Here is a 6708-nt window from a genome sequence, read left to right on the forward strand (position 1 = left end):
CATGGATTTTCCAATGAATGGTATTAATACACAATCCTATTGATATTGACAATGTTATAATGTTATCATGATATTTCCTAATAACTGCATATCCTACATTAAAAATATTGTTTTCCTACCAGAATTGTGGCTGGCAACACCAACAATACTCGGAACAACCGTGTTCATTTTTACACAATCTACATGGCCAATCTAAAAAGCACAAACAGTCTGAATCGTTGTATTCCCGTAAAAAAACGGAACATACAGTAATACATAAAAAAACTACAACCAAAATTATAAATATCAAATAGATAACAATGACTAAGGGAAATAAAAAACACAAGATGAAAAACAAGACCTTGTTGTCATAATACAGCGGAAATCATCGTATTTTATCAAGTTTATCGTTTATCATAAGATAACGTTGATCGATGTTGTCGAGGGTATGCCAGAACTGCACACAGTATTTGAATCTTGTTTAACACTGGAATCTTCTTTAAGTCTGAAATATAGTCAAAGTTTTCTTGAAATTGTAAATCAAGATAGGACCAGTTTTATAATCAATTGTAAAACAAACATAAAACAGGATTAATATAAATTGTCAACTATTCAACATAAAATATAAAGCTGAAAACTTTTCTTGATGAACAGGTTTGACATTATTTTATGTCATGGAAGCATGGTTATTTAATCTTGCATATAAAACGTTGTAATAACTATATGCCATACAAGATTAAATTGAAGATTTTACGTGGAACACGATAATTGCTTTATTTTGGACCGTTCACTTTTTACTTGAAGCAGAAAAGAGTAAAATCACATGAAAAAACTGAACTCCGAGGAAAATTTAAAACGGAAAGTCCCTAATCAAATTCAAAATCAAAAATCAAACGAATGGACAACAACTGAGACGTGTTAATTAATTGAAGAGTCTCCAGAATTTGCTTGGAGCAGACAAGACCTACGATATTCTGTAGCCCTGTTGACATGACTATTTCAATAGAGTCATGTGACAAATGTGTGAACAAGTCTTATTTTAACAAACATAAGAATAGGTGGAATTACTAGTGACAACGGCTAAAAGACATAGTCTTCGAAAGATCAAAATACATCGAATACTTAACTTTACAGGGGACAATATATGCATGATGCGAACAATCATAGGTAAGCTCTTTTTAACAAAAGAATAACACGAATAATGCTGTATATTTATAACATTACACACAAAGGAAACAAATGCCTTGTTTATCATAACAGCAAATTAATAAAAACAAATCCGATTTTTGTTTTTTTTTTTAATTTGAGGTGGGATCAATTTTCCCTGATATTTGTTCACAGAATGGCCAATTTCAAAAAGTGCTGAAAGAATTAAATTCACGATGAAAAAAAGAAATAAAAATGTCTTTTGGTCAATATCTCGATTTTTATATATACTAGTACATGTAATGATATGTCTAAAAAATAGTTAATTTAATCCCAAAAAGGATGGAAGTAAAATATGCGATTTACCGTGTTTTAGGTTCGAAAAACAGGGAATCCACCGGGAAGGACACTGCAAACCAAAGCAAATATATGTTTGTTGTTGTTGTAATTTATTTGACTTTTTTCCTCAAAAATGAAATTGGTTTAATGTATCCTTAATACCTAAAATACAACCTTTTTAATAAAAAGTGAAATATCATTAAATTGAACCTATATAACTGCTTATTTATTACATTATTAGCAAGAGTCGCCGTGGCTCCATCGGTATTGCATATAACTTTAAATTATGGGTTGTTTCTAAGATGGAGATCAAATCTCATGCAATTTTTTTTGCATTTTTTGTGTTGAAATCTAAATTTGTTATGTTTCTACCATATTTTTTCGGATTTTGTTTAATTGAAAGAGTCACACTGAAAAAGGTGCTTTTACATTACCAATTACACGATAATTGATAATAAAGCAATCCAGCCCAAATGTTGTTTGTATTATAAATATAAAAAAGAGACCATAGCAGAAAAGTAAGACAACAAAGATAATGTTTCTGAACCTTGCATAATATTGTTTTCAGAAAATGGCATTATATATTACAAATGCAGACAACAATTTTATCGCCATTTCAAAAACTGTGTATATACTAGTACTGCAATTGTTACCCCCGTCCCATCACCGATACATAAATCGTCAGAAAATAAAAAAAGGCGTAAACAAACAAAATCAATATTAGTTTTGATAAACTAAACAATCAATAGTCTTGGCCTTCTTTATTGAAAATAAATGATGTGACATATGTTCATGTACTTTGATTAGCATCTTTCGGGCTATCTTATAACATGAAAAAAAAAAAAAATATAGAAAAATAGCCGTACCTCTTTGCGTTCAGACAACAATTTTCAGCAAATTAAGACAATACGTTAAGGAGAAACTTGACAAAATGGTCGTAAATGTTAAAATGCCTATTTTATCATTTACAACCATTTTGTCCAGTTTCTTTTTTGCGTTATATGTTGATTTGCTGGAAATTGACAATACGTCTTCTTGCTGGGTTGTAAATGTATCTAAATAACATTGCTACACTTGTCTATCTCCCAAAGATTCTGGTCTATATTCTTTTTTATATATACTGAATTAATCAAAATCACCATTATCATCATTCTCATGTGTCTGATGTTTTACCTCATTCTTTATTTTATATTGGAAGGTATAAAAAACACTCACAGATGATGGTTTTCGTGTCTTTTCCATCTAGTGTAAGTGAAAATGTCGCTTTACCTATTAATTTTCCACCATTGCTTTCTATTATCTACATAAAAAAAGTAAACATTATATATCCGTTATCCAGAGGTTAAGGGTAACATTTTTTTTATTTTTTTATTTTTTCATATTGTTTTTTTCAGAATAAATGTTACTCTAATTATTACGGCAATCGAATTATTTCTAAATATTTCAAATTCGCTGAAATTGAGTTTGAGTGGCATTGATCTTCTTCTATCCGATTCACCAAACTATAAACTAATGGGGTTATCTGTTTGGAAATTTAAACTGTATATGTCATTATTCCTTTTCATCATGGGTGATCAAAATGTCATACATTGTACGTACGAAAATATTGTTTCATTATGTTTCTTAAATATATAGTAAACACACAAAGTGATGTGACTAGATATAGAATTAGAAATATATCCATTAACTAACCAAGAAAAGAATGTGAATAATGTTGCACTGTGTTAACTTGATACTATACGCATTCAATAACTCGAATAAGTTTTAATGTTGTGTGTTCTTATGAATAAAGTAGACCTTTCAAAAGAAAAATCATATAAAAGCATAGGTTGGACATTTTCATAGCAATTCAAAATTACAGTTCACCTTTTGCATGGTAATGACTATAATATATTTATACACACTGGGAGACTGATTTTGTCACAACAACATTAAAGTGGAGTTAAAGTCTTATGGGATAGTAAGTATATTTTATTTTATCACCTTGCACTTACATTTTGACTGAACAGTTTGTTCAAAATTTTGACCAGTTGAACAGTTTGATTTTATAAAAGAAATTGTAATTTGGTCCGAATTTTGAATGAGTTGCAATAGTTGAATAGTAACACTAACAGTCAAGTCACTGTAAAGCAAGTTGAAATCTGATCACCGGACGTGTTTTCACAACAAGCAGCACGACGGGTGCCACAAATAGAAAGGGGTCTTTTTTTCGAAGCAACTTAGATAATCCCCAGTTTAAGTAGACTTCATTTGATTAGATCACGCTTTGTTTGTGCAGACAAGGGCGTATGCAGTTGGACTACTGCCAAGAAACTTTAACAATTCTAGTTAATAAGTATTTAAAGAGCAATAATTATCAAAAAAAATATATCTGTTGTATAATTCTCAACTGAAAAAGGAAAGAGGCTATTAGTTGTTAGACTTTTTAGACTTGATGCATTTAATTGTGCATGAATGAAGACCGTATTTAGACCAATATATAATATATATATATATAATTTCTTCGTGAGGAGAGTTGTTTTCTCTTTGTCGAATTCCAAATAGCTTGTTGAATTCATAATCAGTCTGCATATTAATAATGCACGTATTGGTGCTTACCTTAATAATGCTTTCTGTCTCGTTATTTTCACAAGTAAGCAGAAAAAGGACTTCCTGATTTCCCGCTTGTATCTCATAGTATTCTTTGCTTTTGAGACATCTAGATGTAAACAATCTCAAAGGATGTTATCAAAAGCAACAATTAGAAAAAAGAATAACAAACTGCGCTAAAGTTAAGTGTATATTATAAAAATGGCATAAGTCAGATATATCTAGTTAGTTTGGTCAAAATATTTCCATTAAGGTGGTATGGGTGTCTTCCTCCATCTTGGATTGTAAAAAACAGAGAATCAAAGGTCCAGATTTTCCATCAAGTTAGCAAAATTTGATGCAGGAATGTTTAATGTACATTTTCATTTAAAAGTACCAATTTATAAGAATATAACTTCTAAATATTGATATTTTTGCAAATGTTAAATATTTTTGGTTGTTTTTACTTTTTTAAAAATTGGCATTTTAAGGGGAGGTAACTCTAAAAAAGTGCATTTTCTGAAGGATTCTGTATGGAATTTTCCTATTTTGTATTTTAGCCGGAAAAAACGTACGGTGACCCTATCTTTTCTTTTGATATTCTCAAAGCAGTGCCTGAAAGCTATCTTATCCTGAAGTATTTAACAATTCTATCATTTTGTTTAGTTTCTAATCACAAAATGGTGTTTTTTCCTGTATAATCCATACAAAATGTGTCATTTTGTCCCGTCCTGTAGCTTGAGAAAATGCGCGGTGACCTATCATTTTTATTATATTTTTCAACATGTATCAACAGATACAACGTTTTGGCAAAGTATGAACAAATTCTATCATTTTTATTTTAGACTCCCATACCACCTTAAAGTAATTTTCTGGGACAGACCTATTTTGAGTAAAATTGGTTGATGTAAAATATAGTGTTCACAAAACATCCCTTATGTTCGAAATTCATATCAATTCCAATCATAGGTCTTACAAATACAGTTTTATTGTTTGACAGCGTAGAAAATCATCTTTAGTTGGTTTCATATGTGTTTTGCAATAACGAGATGATGTACAAAATATTTTAAAAGAAATACCAAAAACAATACGTGTTCCTAGAGCTCAGTCTTATATTGTCATCACTTTCCTTGTCTTAATTCGTCCTTAAATCAATATTTATCGTCGAAATATTATATCTGAGAAGCACTGATAAATTGGAATCTTATAGACGAAAAGGAATATTCCGATGGAAGATCCAAAATATTTTTTTCTTAATTCGTTCCGTTTTGCAAAAAGTAAACAATAATCGTTCAAACTTTCGAAGAGTTATTGTCTAACGAGTGTCTATGAATTTTCCATTTGTTCTATTAACCATATGTTAACGCAAAAGTGTGCGCAGATAAAACGCCCTTAACCCTTACAAATTAGAAGACGCAGCTTATTTTCGCGTTAACGTGGAGGTAAATGTGAAATTAAACGTACGTTTAGTTTTATATGTCTACTGACATTTTAAAGTTAATACAGAGTTAACGCGGCGTGCACGCAAGTTAACGCCAGATTAACTTTTCCTGTCCGTCTACATACATATAATGCTTGGTCTACGCCCAACTGTTTAAAGCGATCTTTTTTGCAAACATACTTATTCTTGAAAGCCAATTTAATAAAATTGCATACAAGTACAAAAATTTCCGATTTATACTTTGTATGGTTTCTAAATTTTCTGAATTTATGCTTTTTTTAAAGGACTGAATTTTCAGGCAATTTATAATATGACTAGCCTTGACAGGCATTATATAAAATATATAAAATGACTAAAAATACCTAAATTTTAAGCGAAATTTTGCAAGTAAATGCATGTTCAGTTTCAGGTAATTTGGAGACAAATTTGTAAATGTTCAACGGAACCATACATGTATTTCCTGCCCCTGCAATAGCTGTTGTCAGTGTAAAAGTGTTGACTGTAAAAAGTTAGTTAATTTATCAGTAAAATACTGAATAAAAAAAAATCTTTATAAGTTTTTTGTTTACCTTGAACATGTTGGAGATTTTCATCTGTCTTAGTTTTATAAAAATCTATGAAGGTTTAATAATTTAAAATGTGAAAAGAAGAAATGTTATCCAGACTGCATGTACAAATCTATGAATGCTTACAAATTTAAAAAGTTAAAGAAAATTTAAATGTTAAATGTCAATCTTTAAAATACTGAAAATATTTTTTTTTTTTAAATTGAAAATTTACTTCTGATTTATTGAAAAAATGTCTGTAAAGATTTCATAAAAGTCTATGGAAGTTTGACAAAAGCCGTTAAAGTCCTTCCATAACTAAAAAACGAAAAAGGACAATAATTGTTAACAAACTTTTGCTCTGGGTACTGTCTTTTAGTGACTGCTCACATGGTAAACTTTTGTAATATATTGCTTAAGAAGTCTATAAAAAAAATTACAAAAATACTGAACTTAGAGGAAAATCAATTCGGAAAGTTCATAATCACATGGCAAAATCAAATAACAAAACGCATCAAAAACGAATGGACAAGAACTGTCATATTCCTGACTTGTTACAGGCATTTTCAAATATAGAAAATGGTGGATTAAACCTGTTTTTTTAGCGTTAACCCTCTCACTTTGATGACAGTCTCATCAAATTCTGTTATATTTACATTGATGCGTTAACTAAACAGACACAATTAATAA

At 29.9% G+C, this 6708-nt stretch overlaps 1 long non-coding RNA gene across 1 annotated transcript; it reads right to left on the bottom strand.

Annotated features, from left to right (window-relative positions):
• Positions 1–271: 271 nt before the first annotated feature.
• LOC143074688 (uncharacterized) lies at positions 272–4202 on the bottom strand. Its single transcript, XR_012978007.1, has 3 exons — positions 4063–4202; positions 2680–2764; positions 272–484 (listed from the first exon to the last, which is right to left on the bottom strand). It is a non-coding gene; the product is annotated as an uncharacterized LOC143074688 (long non-coding RNA).
• Between the last annotated feature and the right edge of the window lie 2506 nt (positions 4203–6708).

This window comes from Mytilus galloprovincialis, chromosome 5 (genome assembly GCF_965363235.1).
Source record: "Mytilus galloprovincialis chromosome 5, xbMytGall1.hap1.1, whole genome shotgun sequence".
Classification (NCBI taxonomy): Eukaryota; Metazoa; Mollusca; class Bivalvia; order Mytilida; family Mytilidae; genus Mytilus; species Mytilus galloprovincialis.